The sequence below is a fragment of the Notamacropus eugenii genome, chromosome 2 (assembly GCF_028372415.1).
Source record: "Notamacropus eugenii isolate mMacEug1 chromosome 2, mMacEug1.pri_v2, whole genome shotgun sequence".
Lineage (NCBI taxonomy): Eukaryota > Metazoa > Chordata > Mammalia > Diprotodontia > Macropodidae > Notamacropus > Notamacropus eugenii.
This window is the reverse complement of record NC_092873.1, coordinates 389,526,502-389,543,706: the sequence shown is the minus strand read 5'-3', so window position 1 is coordinate 389,543,706 and position 17,205 is coordinate 389,526,502. Positions and strand designations below refer to the sequence as shown.

Here is a 17,205-nt window from a genome sequence, read left to right as displayed (position 1 = left end):
TATTATCCCTTCACTACTCTACAAACTATGTCTCCGAGAGGTCAAGGTCACAAAATGAGTCAGGATTGGACCTGACTTGCTGGCAATTAGCACTTTCTGGGGTCTCCTACTAGAGATGGGTGTTACTGGGATTAAAAAATGAAAACATACTATTTGGATTGCTGATTTCTCTAGTGAACAAAACACTATACCAGGAAGAGTAAATGTTGTTGATGAATGCCATTTGTCCAAACCGGATGGGGATTTGATGATATGTATAAAGCAAACAGAGAAGTTACCATACCAGGAGATAGAGAGGAAAGTCTGCATTTTCTGAAGAGAAACAGTGATGAAACAGAAATTGTAATGTAGTAGTATGCTTCAGAAACTCTCATCTCCTAAAGAATCTAGTACACTTTTGAAGTTTTTCTGACTTCTCTTTATTCATAAAACTCTGTCTAGAAATTCAAAGAATTCAACAATATTTATTAAGCACCTATTACCTATAATCTGGGGCAGTTAATTGGTCCAGAGTATAGAGGGTCTAAAGTCAGGAAAACTCATTTTCCTGAGTTCAAATTTGTCCTTAGGCACTTACTAGCTGTATGACGCTGCTCAAGTAACTTCACCCTGTTTGCCTCATGTTTCTTATCTGTAAAATGAGCTGGAGAAGGAAATGGCAAACCACTCCAGTATTTTTGCAAGAAAACTCCAAAATGGGGTCAGGAAAAATTGGACACAACTGAAAAATGACTGAACAACAATGAGTTGTAATGCACTATAAATACTTAAGATACAAAGAAAAAACCCAATAGTCCTTGACTCAATGAGCAGAATACTGTATTCTCCTGAAGAGACACAAAATATATGGAAAACTTGGTACAGCATAATACTTAGGAGGGAAAGAATGATCACAGTGATAGGAGGATTATTGAGATAATGAGCATGAAAGTGCTTTGGGAAATATAAAGCTCTATTTAAACATAATGCTGTAATGACAGTAATTATAAGCCATGATCCAAAACTTCATTGTGATTTTTTTTATAGGGTCTATGTTCAATCTGGCGGCATCCCACAATTCAATCTCTTGCTGTGATCCCACTCAGATTTCCCCCTAAGAATATCAGACTATGGTTTGTGCCTGGACCTAGTACTGATGAAGAGCAAGGTTTGAGTTTGCTCCTCCATGTCTTAGCTCAGGATCTTTCTGGTCCTCAGATCCTGATTGGTCCAGGAAATCAGCTTAGTTGAGGAATTTTTCTTCCTTTCAGGATGTTTGGTCATAGAACTCCTCTATTAGGTGGTTTCCCCCACTGTGGGCTACCTCCCATTTTGTAAATACATAGGCAAGATTCAGATTCTGATGTTTCCAAGGAAAGCCAGAGGTGTTGGGGTACAAGAGCCAAAGACCATGATTTATATGTGAAGTCCCCAAGACCGAACCTGGTCTGTATAAATCCAGAGCCTCAGATTCTAGGAAATGGATCATACTCCAAAAGCTATTATTTTCTTCTTTGTAATTTATACCATACTATATTTGTGGAAACATCAACTCCTTCCAGATTATTATCTATATTTTTGCTGGTTTCACAAGGAAATAAAAATATAATTGTATACTCCCTGTGGAATTTAATATGAAAATTTGTTCTTTGGCCATGCTACGACACATCCAGAGAAGGGCAAGTAGGGAAGTGACAAGATTCTGAGTCATACCACCCAGGAATTGGTGGAAGGAATGGAAGCTGTTTATTTGGGAAAAGAAAAGATTGAAGATAGGACACACTTGGATTGTGTGGATCATTATGGCAATGCTCAAAAGCTGAAGGACTGGCGTGCAAAAGAGGAATTAGATTTATCCTGTATGGCCTTGGAGAGAAGAACCAAGACTAATGTACAGGATGTGTAGAAGTAGATTTGAAGTCAACAGAATACTTATTCAAATTCAGATTTATACAAAAATGGAATGGACACTTAGTGTGGGGCTGAGAATTGACCTTCTCAATCATTGAAGGTTTCAAGTGGAATCTGAATGGATTTGTCTGCCATTTCAGAGGGGATTTGTAATTTGGGTTGGGATGAGTAAGAGGGCTTTTGAGGCCTTCCTAACTTCTGAGATTTTGTAAAGAAAAAAAATGGTAATTGGTTAGAAACCCATTAAAGTGAGTGACACCTGAAAATAATTGTCAAGTATTTTTTAATGTCTGCCTTAAAAGCTGTCACAGGGCACTGCATAAAGGAAGAGAGGCCTTATTAATTTAAGCAGAAAAAAACACTAATGTAGAAGATAAGGAAAGTCTTGGGAATTGAATGAACAGGGGGAAACTTTCACTGACTGTTAGAGATGATTCATTCACTCACTTAACCAATTTTATGTTACTATTTTCATGTCCATCAAGGGTTTATTGAGCATCCTGTGTTCCAAGACTGTGTAGCAAAAGAAGAAACAAGAAACACAAATAGCAGTTAGAACACTGGGCCTGAAGTCAGTAAGATGTGAGTTCAAATGTGGCCTCAGACACCAGCTGTGTGACCCTTGGTAAGTAACTTAAACTTCTGTTTGCCTCAGTTTCCTTATCTATACAAATGGGGATAATAATAGCACCTAGCTCCCAGAGTTGTTGTGAATGAGATAATATTTGTAAAGTGCTTAGCATAGGGCCTGCTAGATATTCAGTGCTATGTAAATGTTAGTTATTTTTCCTATTATTATTACATAGTATCTGACCTTGAAAGACATACAATTTAATGGGTGGGACAAGATAGATACACATGAAATAAAAACAAATGCAAGGCTACATTGATTCCATCTTCACAACTCTCACCTAGCCCTTTCTTATTCAACCTATATTTATTAATCATCCATTATATGTCTTCAATCGATATTTATCAAGCATCAATTATATGAGAGGCACTGTGTTAAGTGCTTGGTATCCCAAAACAAAACAATCTGGGTCCTGAAAGTGCTTATATTTGGTAAGGGTAAGGGTGTGTGTGTGTGTGTGTGTGTGTGTGCATGTACAAGATGATTTTGGTACTAGAAGGCAGTGGTGGGGAGGGATCAGGAAAGACTTTGCATAGAAGGCATCCTTTAGCAAAGCATCGAAGGACACTAAGAATTATTCACACGTGTGACCACCACCTTATTTTAGGCTCTTATTGCTTCTCAACTGGACTAATTGAAATCCTCCTAACTAGCCTCCTTATCTCAAGACTCTCACCTCTGCAGTCCTCCACATAGTTGCCAAAGTGATCGTGTAGAGCACAAGTCTGACCAGGTTACTCCTTGTGCCCAATAAATTCCAGTTGCTCTCTATAACTTGTACGATTCAATAAAAAACCTCTTGTTTGTTTTTCAAAATAGAATTTTATTGACATCATTTGCTTTTGTATCACCTAAATTTTCCCATATCTGTAGCCCTGCCCTTTCAGAGAGCCATCCTTCATTTAAAAAAGAAGTTAAGAGAAAAAATAAAGAGGAAGAAGAAAAAAATCAGTGAAACCAATTAATACATTAAAAAATCAGGCATTTTATGCAATATTCCGTACCTGTGGATGTCTCCTGCCCCACTTCTGCTATGGAGTGGGTAAAAACGTCTTCCTATAGTTCTTCTTTGGGGTCAAGCTTGTTCTCAGGTACAGATTCTTCTCACTCAATGCCCTTTACAAGTTGGCAGCATCCTACCTTTTCAGCCTTATTATACATTCTTCCCCTTCATGCACACTTTAGTCTAGTCAAACTGGTTTTCTGGCTGCTCCTGACATATGATATTCCATTTCTATGTCTGCGTACAGGCCAATGCCTTTCCTCATTGTTGGAATGTATACCTCACCTCCACCTCTTAGCTTCCTTCAAAGCTCAGCTCAAGGTCAACTTTCTTAATGAGGACTTTCCTCATCTCCCTAATGACTAGTCCCTCCTCTACCAAATTATTTAGTTTGTCTGTATGCATAATACATATGTATATATACACATATGTTGCCATATGTGAATGAATGATACTAACTGCCTAGTAGTGCAAAGTACTGTATTAAACCCTGAGAATGTGCATAGAAAACCAAGATACTCCCTGTTGTGAAGGAGTTCACATTCTTTTGGCAGAGGGGGGATACAAACACATAGGATGGTTTGTCTTCAGGGAAAATGGAAAGGTTTAGTGGTTCTATTGTGTAATATTTGCACACTTAGAGCAGAGACTTTTGCTTTCTATCTTTGTACCTCGAGTGTCCCGCATAGTGCCTGGCACAGAGTAGGTGCTTAAGAAAGGCTTGTTAATTTTTAATTAATTGATAAAGTCTACAGGAGTTCATCAAAAGGAGGGAATCAACAAAAGCTGGAATGACTGGGGACAGCCTTGTGAAGGAAATACTGTGATCTAGATGATGGAGGATTGTAGGGTTTAGATAGGTAGAGGGGAAGAAGAACATTCCTGAAATGGAAAACAACGTGATCAAAGGGCAGTCTCATCATCTTACTATTTTTTATCTTTATAACATCTCTTATACATGTGCCTCTCTCTGCACTCGCATAGCTACTACCCTAGTTCTTAGCCCTCATCACTCACCTCTTTTTTGAACTGTTGAAATAGTCTGCTAATAGCTCTTTCTGCCTCAAGTCTTCCTTCATTCCATTCCCTCTTCCACCCAGCTGCCAAAGTGATCTTCCTAAAATCTGAACCTGACCACGTCACACAATAAACCCCAGAGATCCCCCATTGCCGCTACTATCAAAAAAAAAAAAAGTCCTCTGGCATTTAAAACCTGTTACAACCTGTCCCCCTCCTACCTTTTCTGTCTTCTTACACTTTATTCTCCCTACAGTTTAGCTACATTGGCTTGCTTGCCATTCTTTGCAAACAATAATTCATTTCCGATGTCTTTACACAGGTTGTTCCCCATCCCTGGAGTATTCTCTCATCTCACCTCCTCCTCCTCCTAGTTTTCCTGCCTTCTTTTAAGACTCTGCTCGAATTCCGCCTCGTCCTGGAGGGGATACTCCCTACCCCCACTTTCCCATGAGATTACTTAGCATTTACACTGTATTTATCTTTTATGTACATAATTATTTGTAAGTAGTCTTCCTTCAAGGTGATTTTTTTTTTTTTGCTGTCCATAGAGCAAGTGAAAAATTTTAATCAATGTTTATTGATTACTATGGGATTTGAATAGGGACTGTTTATCACTGGAGGCTAGGAGGTCACACAGCTAGTAAGTTCCAGAGGTTGGATTTGCACCCTGGCATAGTAGTCCACTGGGCTGGACATGGTGTTCAAATGTCAAATATAGGTTTGCCTAAAAGACTTTTTTGGGGAACTCACATAAGACAAGCTCAATCACAAGGACATTCTCAAAGTTTCTCTTAAGAACTTTGAAATCAGTTGCATGACATTGAAGATACTGGTAAAGGAGTGCCCAGCATGGCCCATGATGCCCACATCAAAGAAGGCACTGTGCTCTATAGGTGAAGCAGAGTGGATGTAGCTCAAAAGAAATGTGAGATGTGCAAATTTAAAGACATCTCCACTTCAAATGTTCATGTGGACTATTTGTGCCCAACCTGTGGTAGAGCCTTCTGAGTTTATACTGGTCTGAACAGCACAGTTGGACATATTGTACCTTGACTCCAACATAATAATGTCATTTTGTCAACTAATTTTCCACTATATGTCACACTGTCTCCTGGGTTTGGATTTCAGGGAGAAAAATGTCTCCTTGCTGGAGCAGCAGTTTTGTGTGGAGAGGAGAAATAAAGGAGTTAGGAAGGGTGGGGTTAGATCAGGGAGGGCTGAGAAGTTTGTACTTTATCCTGTAGGTTATAGGAAAATCACTGGTTATTTGGTGATAGGGTGGGGAAGAAGAGGGTGACACTATGGAAAGGCTTTTTTGGAAAGTTAACTGGCAGGCTAGATCAGAGCAAAGAGGACAGTCAGCAGACTAACGAATACTGTCTGCATGAACTCATACAAGAGCCTGGCCAATCTTCTGAAAATTCTGACCAGTACTGGGCTAAATAACTTAAGACTTGGGGACATTTCGGTATTGAAAAATACACGTAGTCAAAAATGAAAGTGAAAAGATGTTAATTATCTTTCCTGCCTCTTTGAAATAATATTTGTCACCTTAAGGAAACTTTAATACATATGCACATAGGATACATATATATATATATATATAATATACATATATTTAAAGCAGTGCATATTTTATATTTGGATTTCTATTTCTTCCTAAGGGAGTTTACATCCTTAAGTGACTCATAGGGTCATTTGTGCCTCCAGTGAATTAGGTCTTGGGCTAGGAGCCAAGGTAACACAATTTGGTCTTTACAAATAGCCTCTTCTCATCTGTTGGGCCAAATAACAAGTTTGTGGGACAGCATGGCCCTCAATATGTCCTTGGTATTCCCCCGGCAGGGAGTCTTAGGGCACTGTAGAATTAGCATCACCATATATTGAATTATTCCCCAGAAAAATGCAATTTCCTGTGTATGAAAGAAGCCAACGTCGTCGTCTTCTTTTTTTTTTGGCTTGGAATGTACATTGGCTTGGAAAGCAAATTGTTTAAAAGGTGAGTGGAAATTGTGTAATAAATAACATGGCAGAGGCTGGGGTGGGGAGGGAGAGAAGGGTTTATTTCGAAAACCTTTGTCTCATACCTCTGTAATGTGCCCTTTGGTGAAGCATCCGTAACTTCCATTGGGCCAAGAGGCCATCTGATTTGCCTTCCTTCCTCTGGAAAACACTTCTTTTATCTTGTGAGCTGCTACCTAGGTAATGAGTATGCCATTGTTTTAAGTACTTTACTCCTGGACTAAGATCTCCCAGTATCTATGGGGCCAATTTGCTAATGAAGAACATGATTAGATAGAATGCTTAGTGGGTGGAATATGTAGTGTGCTGAGAAAGGGAAGAAGATCCTGAGGGAGCTTCTCAACACCTATTTTTCCTCTTGAATTTTGTTGTTTTCTTTTGCTTCCTGGGAGGGTGGCCTGAGTGATAGTTTGATGCCTTCTCTGACTAATGGTGGATGATAAAGTTTAGCTGGGGTTTGGTCTTTCCCGGCTTAAATGCCCTGGTTTATTGGTGATCCAGTAAGTCTGCATCTGGGTGTTGGGATTTGACCTGAGTCAGTCAGTTAGATTAGGGGATCTCTAGTTCAGTTTAGCCCCTGAAGAAAAAATCTCCTACAAATATTAGTTTGCACTATGGCATCAGGGTCAGTGAAAATATTCATAGTCTTTGGGCTTTAACAGGGAAGATGTACATCAAAGTGAGGTTACTCTCAGAACTTGTGAAAATAGAGCTGATTGATTAAAAAAAAAAGACCTCAAGGCAAGACCTAACATATACCAGGAGAGTTCAAAGTAGGAGATATATTTGTGTTTTCCTAAAATGAGGTGTTCCCATAGGTCCAAAAATTTTCGGCCCATTACATGAATATATTTATAATTGCATTGTTTAGTCATTTTCACTTGTGACCCCTTTGGGGGTTTTCTTGGCAGAGATACTGGAGGGATTTGCCATTTCTTTCTTCAGATCATTTTATTTTATTTTATTAAGTAACTTGCTAAGGGCACAGCTACTAAGTGTCAAGTGTCTGAGACTGAATTTGAACTCAGATCCTCCTGACTCCAGGGCACTACTATTCATTGCTCTACTTAGCTGCCTCTTCTAGCTCATTTTAGAGATGAGGAAACTGAGGCAGATAGGGTTAAGCGACTTGCTCAGCGTCATACCTAGTAAGTGCCTGAGGCTAGATTTGAACTCAACAAGATAAGTCTTCTTGACTCTGGGTCTGGTGCTCTATCTACTGCACCACCTACCTGCCAATGTGTTTATAATACAAATAACTTTTGTTACGGTTTTTGGGAGAAATTGAACAATTTTGAGTTATAATTAAGAGGGACAGCCAGGTGTAGTGGAGAGAGAGCTGATGTTAAAGTCACTTAAATCGACGTTCAAGCCCTAACACACACTGGTTATGTGACTCCAGGTAAGTCACTTACTATCTCAGTACTCCTAGGCACTTTCTTAAGACTGTAAACTGTAGAGCAAGGGCACTTTGGTACAGGAAGTCCCAGAACTTGGCAAAATCATAGGTTTGGTCTGAAAAAATAAAACAAAACCCAAACCAAAAAAACCCAACACAGGATTGTTGGGATTTGAAGTGATTTTTGACTCCGAGGCCAAATGTCTAGGTGGAGGTAAAAAAAATCACTTTTAAACTTCACTTTTATTGGTACAAAGGAAAGCAAAACATAAGGCAAACAATGTCTTATAACTACAGGAACATATCGAACATTGTAAATAGTCTTTAAGTACCCAAAGACTTTTATCTCCTTCTGTGAATATCAGTCTTTGAATGTGACTTAGCAAAAACCACAGAAAAGGGAGCTCTAAGACCAAGAGTCTTTAAAGGCTGGTATATGGCAGAATTCAAGTTAATTCTGTAAATTTTTCTTAAGCATCTGCTATGAGCAGGTCCTCTGGTTAATTATGAAACAAAAAGGGTGAAAAAGGCAGTTCTTTTCCCCCCCTACTTTTACCAAGTAGGTAAAGTATGTTTTTCCATTCATAACCACAGTTGATAGGATAGTTATAGTAATGAACAAACCATAGGATCACAGTGCCAGAAGGAATCTCAGTTATCATAGAATCTAATCCTCTCATTTTATAATGTAGCAAAATAAGGACCAATAAGGTCAGTTGACTTCTCTAAGGTCAAACTGGTGGTAAGTAAGAGGGTAAGGATTTGGACCTAGTTCTATTGGGATTTATAGGATTACAGAGAGCTAGAAGGGGTCCAGTAAGAGAGTTATGTTCAATGCCTTCTTCTTATTTTAAAATATGGTTTACCATAGCTTTAAGGTCTGAAGTCCAGCCTGGAACAACTCCAGGAGGTTTTATTTGTTGTTGTTGTTTTAGGTCAAGCAAAGTAAGAATTTGGATATAGTTTCGTGGGACAAGATCACTGATGATTATCGCCATGTGCAAAAGGAAGTGAATAACTAAGGTAAGAGATATTTAGGTAATTCACTACTCCTCCAACTCCTTCCCACCTCTTCCCCTTTCCCCTTACCCTGACTACATGCTGCCCCCTAACCCATCTAGATGTTTTTGACAAAAATATGTTTTTTGCCTGAATTATTCAAATAATCACTAAAGTGTTCTGCTCATATTTGATATGTCTATAAGTTGAAAATGTCCCCTGGGGACTTATTCCAGCCCTGGAGTCAAGAAAATCTAAGTTCAAATCTGTCCTCAGACATTTAACTAGCTGTATGACCCTGGGGGTCTCTTAACTCTCTTTGCCTCAGTTTCCTCATTTACAAAATGAGCTGGAGAAGGAAATGACAAACCACCCAATATCTTTGCTTAGAGAACCCAAAATGGTGTCATGAAGAGTTGGACCCAACTGAATAAAGGACTAGATAACAATGAAAATGGAATAGATTGCCTCGAGGTGGTAGGTTCCTTCTAGATAGAGAGGTGATAGACTCAGAGTGCAGATTGATACTTTGTTGTTGTTTTCCTAAAATGGTCAATGTGGAAATTTGTTTTGTTTGATTATACATGTTTCCATGTTTTTAAGGGATTTTGTTTTCATTGCTTTCTCATTGGGCATACTGAAAGGGGAAGTGGAAGGGAGAGAATGCAGAGGTGAAAATAAAATTAAATTAAAAAAAAGAGTTGATGAACTCACTCTTCTTGGAGGGCTTTTAACAGGGGCTGGATGACCATTTGGGAGGGAGATGTCTCTAAATTTGTGCATCTCACATTTCTTTAGAGCTACTGCAATTCTACTTTGCTCATAGAGCACAGTGCCTTCTTTGATAAAGGTACACTATGCTGGATGATTCTATGCTAACGTCTCCCATGTCTCACAATGGATAACAAAGTTCTTCAGAGAGACCATGAGATGCCCTTGTTTTCCTCCTTCTGACCTCTCTGTACCTCTCTGTGAGCTCTTGCCTTGTGTGAGTTCTCCACAAAATGGTCTTTTAGGCAAAGGTACATTTGGCATTCAAACAACATGGCCAGCCCATTGGAGTTGTGCTCTCTGTAGTAGAGTTTGGATGGTTGGTAGTTTAGCTTAAGAAAAGACTTTGGTACTTTAAAAAAAGTGTTGGCACTTTATCTTGCTGCATGATCTTCAGAATCTTCATAAGACAATTTGAATGGAAGTGGTTCATTTTTTTTTTAGCATGGCATGGGTAGACTGTCCAGGTTTCACAGGTGTACAACAATGAGGTTAGTATAATGGCTCTGCAGATCATCAGTTTGGTAGGAGGAGGAGATCAAGGACACATGGTACTGTGTAAAGAGTATCTGATCTGGATTCAAAGGTCCAGGTTTCATATCCAGGCTCTGTAACTTACTTGTGGGGTAGTGAACCTCTCTGCACTTTCTGTTTCTCTTCTGAAATGAAGGGGTTGGACAAAAGTATCTCTAAAATTTTCTTGTAACTCTAATCTATGGTCCTATGACTAAGTCTCTAGATTGCCCAGCAATGAGGTGGGGCGCTAGTGTAGTATGGGAACTGGAAGTACTTGGTACAGGATAGGATCAAATGAGATAAGATAAGTAAAGCACTCTGTACAGCTTAAAGCTCCCTCTGTATATCAGGTATTGGTTTTATAGTTGTGGGTCCTGTTAGCCCACTCATAATTCATCCCAGCATACTCTGTGACCCCTGAGTAAATCCTTTGAACTTTTCCAGCCACAGTTTTCTCATCTGTAAATGAAAGGGGTGAAATATAAGGCCTTGAGGTTTCCTTTGAGCTTTGTCTAACATCCTACAATCTTCCAATCTCTAGTTGAGTGGCACAGTGTCTCCTATATGGCAGACCTTCAATAAATATTTGTTGATTGATTAATGGGAGCCAAGGTACAGGTATTATTGCCTACCTGTTTTCAAATTTAGCTGAAAACACATTTCAGCAAGCAGGCTGAATTTAAGCTCAGATTCTCACTAACCCTATGTGTCAAAAGGAGGTAAGAGGGTAAGGAGACATCATAAAGCAGTTGCTAAAATTCTAGAGCTAGTCTGGGGTAGAAGCAGTTCCTTCGCAAGCTTTGTGGAGTTAAGTAAAACCTTCCCTGAGTTACAAAGTCAAACACAAAACAGCTTCTTATCTCAGTGGAAAATATAGTGAATAATGACTCATTGTACCTCATTCTCCTCTGCATGGATGTCATTGAATTAACGCTTTCCAGCTATGCTGTTTTTGGTATCACAGGATTTAGAGCTAGAACGTTCCTTAGAGATCATCTAGTTCAGAGGTGGGGAACCTCTGGTCTCCAAACCACATGTAGTCCTCTAGGTCCTCAAGCTCAGCCCTTTGACTGAATTCAAGTGTGGTCTTTTGACAATCCAAGTTGGGATTCAAAGGGCCACACTTGAGGACCTAGAGGGCCACATGTGGCCTCAAGGCCACAGGTTCCCAACCCTGACTAGTCTTTTCATAGATGGGAAACTAGGGCCCTGAGAGGTCCATTAACTCACCTATAGTAACACTGCTAGTAAATGTCAGAGGGAGGTTTCAAACCCAGGTTTAACAAATGCTGACACGTTTGTATGACACTTGACAGATTTCACATGTATCATCTCATTTGTTCCTCAAAACTACTTTGAGAAGTCATCAGGGCAGATCTACCTCTCCACATTTAATGAGGAAGCTGAGGCTCGGAGAGACTGAGTTATCCAAGATAATGTATTAATGGTAGCACTAAGACTCCAACCAGATCTTCTCACCATTAGGCTGGCATCTTGTAATATCATGTAGTATATTTGTTGTATTTATACAACGTATAATTGTATAATTTTACAATTGTAATTGCTTCCAAAATCAATTCACCAATGGAGTATCTTGGTAAGTAGTAGTTCAGTTGTATACAGTTCCTTATGATCCCATTTGGGGTTTTCTTGACAAAGATACCAGAGGGGTTGGCCATTTCCTTCTCCAGCTCATTTTACAGATGAAGAAGCTGAGGCAAAGAGGACTCAGGGTCACATAAACAGTAAGTGCCTGAGGCCAGATTTAAACTTAGGAGGAGGAGTCTTGTTGACCCCTGACCCAGAACTCTATCCATTTCACCACCTAGCTACCCAACAACAACAAAATACCTCATACCTTTCCTTACTTGACTGGACTGGGGTGAAAAAAAAAGTACAGGTAATAACCACTCTTTAAGTCCTGTTCATGCTTTGAGCTTTCAGCAACATGGAAAAAAGACATTTTTAACCTGTCTTATCTGGGTCTTTGATGATGATTGGGAGCACTGAGTACATCCTGAGCTGGCACTTAGCCCTGGGCTCCATGCCAGCAGTAATTCTTGGTGCAGCATTTGCCCAGGTTAGTCACATATCTCAGGCCATGTGGGCAAAAACTGAGGGAGTGACTATTTCAGATTGCAGATTTTTCCAACCAATCTAAATATTTGTGTGCTGAGGCTGGTGCCAGCCAAGCACTTCTATTTTAGGGCTAGGCTAGTGCTTGAGAACCCCCTACCTTCAGGCTTTCAGAGAAAGGACTGCTTACAAATCTCTGCCCCCAGTAGAAAGCCCTAGAAACCATTCATTATTTATCTTTGTTTATTACTCAAAGAATTCCTCAGAGGGGTGTGCTTGTGATCTTGGATGGTCACCTCCAAAGGGATGATGGGGATGATTGTCATTCATTCTTCAAGATCAAAAGTTCCGAACATTCTAGCATTTATTCTCTTGGACTTTTGACTTTCCTGAGAGCAAGAATGAGTCATGGCAAGGATTAGCTTCTTAGTGGCCAAATCATTTCTTGGCCAGGAAAGCCATTACGTGGAGATGAGTTGGGGTTAGGCCAGTATTCTTATGCAGATGAAGGCACTGAGACATTCCAATGATCTTTTAATTTATTCATTTTCTATGTTAACTACAGAAGAATGCCCCCACCAGTAAAATCACATATCTTTTCAAGCAGTACCCATCCATTAAAGGGTCTCCTCCCCAGAACAGGGCTCTGGCTCTGTACTCAGAGGCAAATAAGTGGGTTAAGGGATAGAGTGGGTTGGACTTGGACTCTAGAGTCCTAAGGCAAAAATAGATCTCAGTTCAAATCCTGCCTCTGATACATACTAACCATGTGACAATAGGTTAGTCACTTAACCTCTATCTGCTTCAGTTTCCTCACCTGTAAAATGGGGATAATAATAGCACCTATCTCCCAGAGCTGTTGTGAGGATCAAAAAAAAAAAAAAGCATGTAAAAATATATTACAAATCTTGTAGCACTATATAAGTGCTAACTATTATTATTATTATTATTATTCAATATTATTAGTTATTACCATAATTACTCAGAGGGACCTAGGTCATCCCAGGGGGTAGCTTGACTCTACCTCCTGGAATGAGAGGAATCAGGCTTTTCTATTCAAAGCTTGCTTCCGTTCTGCCTCCATGCTGGTGTTCTTGTGAAAATCTCTACAAACAGAACTTTAGCAAAACTCACATAAAATGAATGATGGATTGTTTCCTTTGAAGAATGATGTCTCTTCAGGAAGCCCCTGAAGATGTGCAGTCTATATGATAGTAACTCAACAAATGAGGCATTTTTTTCCATTGGAAAACTGCTTGCTCATATTCTTTGACCATTTTTCAATTGGGAAATGACTCATATTTTCATTTTCAAACTCAGAAGATAGTAGCCAAGGATGGAAAATTCCATCTTTCAAAATGTCTGATCACCTGTGCTTAGGAAAGAAACACGATGCAGAGGAGGCAGCCAAAGACTTGAAGTCAATCTCAATCTTGCCTAGATAGGCTTGTGTTTTCCCTACCAAGTGCTCTTAGCGGCTGTTGCTGCTTAGTAAGGGAGGGGAGAGATCCCTTCCCCCTTGATGGCTGTCCAAAGTAAAGCTAGAAGAATCTTAAACAATATGGTCAAAAGAGACAACCAGAGCTTTTTTCCTGCTATGTGCTAGGTATTATGTTAAGTGTTGGGGATAAAAAAGGCAAAACCAATTCCTACCCTTAAGGAGTTCACATTCTAATTAGGTAGATAACATGTAAATAACCACACACACACAGTACATTGAAGCAATATCAGAGAATAAAAACAGTAGCAGCTGGGGGAACCAGGAAACCTCTCCCGAAGAAGAAGCGAAATGATCTGAGTCTTGAAGGAGGCCAGGAAAAGTAAGAGGGGGAGGTGAGAAGGAAGAACATTTCAGGCATGTGGAACAGCCAGAACAAAGGCACAGAAACCTCAGTGTGAGGAATATTAAGAGGTACAGAGACAGTAGCAGATAGAGTAGAGGAAGAAAGAGTAGGTCATTGTAGCTAAAATTGTAGACAGTGCTTGGAGGGGAGTAATGAATAAGAAGTCTGGGAAGTTAAGAAAGGATGAAGTTGTAAGGGGCTTTAAAGACAAATAGACAATTCTATATTTGACCCTGAAGGTAATAAGGGAGCCACTGAAGTTTATTGAGTAGGATAGAAAATCACTTTGGTAGTTGAATGGTATGTAGATTGCAATGGGGAGAGACTTGAGGCTAGGTAGCCAACCAGAGGCTATTTATTGCAGGGGGATGTTGTGAAGATAGAAACAAGACAAGGCAACAGATTCGATATGTGATTGGGTTCTACTAAAGTGGGTGACACGCTCCTCCTGACTCAGTCACCAATCCTCTTTGACACCCTCCAGTCATGGGAAATAGGAAAACAGGGGCACCCTCTTGTGCTTTAAGCAAGTGGCCTTATCCGCTATTTCAACCCCCATTGGGCTTGAGCACATCTCCAGCTCCAAGAGGACCCTGCTACACATGCATCAGTGAGTTCATGTATTTCACAACCTTTGGATCTCTTTGTAACATGTAATGCAGAACTAGGTAGATTCAATTCAAGAAGCACTAATTAAGTGCCTACTACGTGATGCACTGTTTTTAGGTAGTAGGAATACAAGGACAAAGTTTAGTCCACATCTTAGATAATTTTTTAAAAAATCACCTTTAATGAATGTTAAAAATCGTCTTTACATGTAATTGAAGAAATATTATTTAAAACAGAAATTCATTTTTTAATCATTTTGGACTTATGATTTGATTGATGTAGGGAATTCACCTCACACCAATACATATAAGCAACTCACCCATAACTTATAGTCTTAGGCAGAGAGTTCCTTGAGGGCAGGGAGATTTTGATTTCTCCAGAATCATACAGCTAGTATATGTCAGAATCAGAACGTAAATCCAGGCCTCTTTAGCTCCAAATCCATCCCTCCAACCACCTTGACAGCCTCTTTTAGAGTATATTAGAGGCAAATAAAAGTAGTTGCTGAAGTAACAAATGAAAGAATCAATGGAGAGAAGGAATCGGAACTCACACTAATGACTATGCCCTTCTCTAATACTTTCAGGTAATGGTGGAAAGTCATCATGTACTATTATGATAAGACATCTCATGCTGTGCCATAAATCTGTCCATTCTTTCCATTTCAATCAATCTGGTCGTCTCGTCTCTTCCTGTAGTCTCCACCTCTGGAAGAATTTCCTTCTCTCTGTCATATTTCCCAGAGGAATGCCTTCATATGATGTGAACTAAAGGCCTTCTCCATCTTGGTTGCCTTTCTTTGTACATTCTTTAGGTTTCAATGTTTTTAATGGAGATGTTTAGAATCTAACAAAATACTTTAGATATGATCTGACTAGAGAAAAGTTCAAAAGGTTATCTATTGCCTTCCATAATCCTAGGCGCAATGATTCTGAATGCAGCCCCAAATTACATTCACTCTTTTTGGGCTTGTATGCTGGTAAATATTTAACAACTAGCTCTCCAGGGTAAAAAATATGCAATACACACTTTTTGCATTATTAGCATATTTCTCCATCACTTTCCTAAGTCTAGAGACCATAGATTCCCAAAAGGCTCCATATTGCCCCCTGGGGGGCAATGGAATGATCCAGGTTAAGGGGCAGTAGTGGCCTTGGTTGCAATTGGGAGTTGTTGATTAAAAATAAGGGAGTGGTAGAAGCATAAGGAAAGAAGAAAATAGAAGAAAATTTTGAAAAACCATTTGTACATGCTTCATTTGTTGTGTAACAGAGTTAAAGTTGTAGTGATTACATTATTTTACAAAGAAACACACAAAATGCAAGTTATAACCTATCAGTGGTGAAGTCCATGGACAAGTCTTAATAAGCAAGTGTTGGCAGGTGAGGCGTTGTTGGGAAATCCAGCATAAGTTGGCAGGAATATGTGCACGTAATGACTGGTTTATAATACGATACTTTATGGTCACATGACACAATATTGCATCATCAAAGTTTCAGTGCAGGAAAAACTCCAAACTTTCAATAAATTATTAAATTTAAGATGTCATGGAAACTTTTTTGAAATGATGAAAATTTTAAGAAAAACATTAAACGGTTAAAGAAAGTGGATTTCAGGGGGAGGGACACTGAATAATTTTTTTTAAGGGGACAATAGGCCAAATAAGTCTGGGAACCTCTGGTCTAAACAATCAATAAAACCATACATCAAACCCTGATTTGTTTGGTGATTTCTGAAATATAAATGCTTATTTACGAATAAGCAAGTGAAAAATTTGACAATAAGCTTTGGGAGCTAAATCAGCTGGCTCCTGAGCACCCATGTTGACAAATACGCAACCTAGAAATATATTTTATATATATATATATATATATATATATATATATATATATGTACATATATATATATAACATATAAATAACAAAGGTGACTTTTGTTGAGTTTGCAGTGCACTAAGCCCCTTCTATCTTTTTCAGTTGGAGTTACTTCTGTCTAACCATGCCTCTTCCTCCTCATCTCCATATCTTGAAAAGGCCCCCTTAAGGTAGTATGTTTCAAACTCATGCAAGTATCTCTTGTATAACTATCCTTTATTGTAGCCTTCTTCTTGCTCTGATGCCTTGTCATGTTCTGATTTTGACCCTAGGTTCTCCAAGTCTATGCTAATGGAGTACAAACTGGCAAGTCTAACTGAACTAGTAAGACTTTGAGTGTGAGCCTGTTGATATCCTTTGTTTAATAACCAAACTAGCTAAATTCAAGAGATTCATGACATGTTGGCTGCTGAGCAGTGAGTTTTTTGGGGGATGAAGAGCATTCCCTAGGGATTAGAGATTTGTGATCTGCTTTGGTGGGAGAAGTCTTTCTCCCCTTTTCCTTCCTTCCCTTTCTCTGCCATGCAATAAAATATCCTTGATGTATTAAA

At 39.2% G+C, this 17,205-nt stretch overlaps 2 long non-coding RNA genes across 2 annotated transcripts in view; one reads left to right on the top strand and one right to left on the bottom strand.

Annotated features, from left to right (window-relative positions):
- The window catches only part of LOC140529079 (uncharacterized), an 18,173-nt gene extending 14,314 nt beyond the window's left edge, over window positions 1–3,859 (bottom strand). The window contains exon 1 of the long non-coding RNA XR_011975414.1: window positions 3,526–3,859. This is a non-coding gene — a long non-coding RNA (uncharacterized lncRNA). The remainder of the gene's footprint in view (window positions 1–3,525) is intronic.
- Window positions 2,375–17,205, top strand: LOC140529078 (uncharacterized). The gene is made up of 4 exons (XR_011975413.1): window positions 2,375–2,515; window positions 8,901–8,988; window positions 16,757–16,824; window positions 16,927–17,205. It is a non-coding gene; the product is annotated as an uncharacterized lncRNA (long non-coding RNA).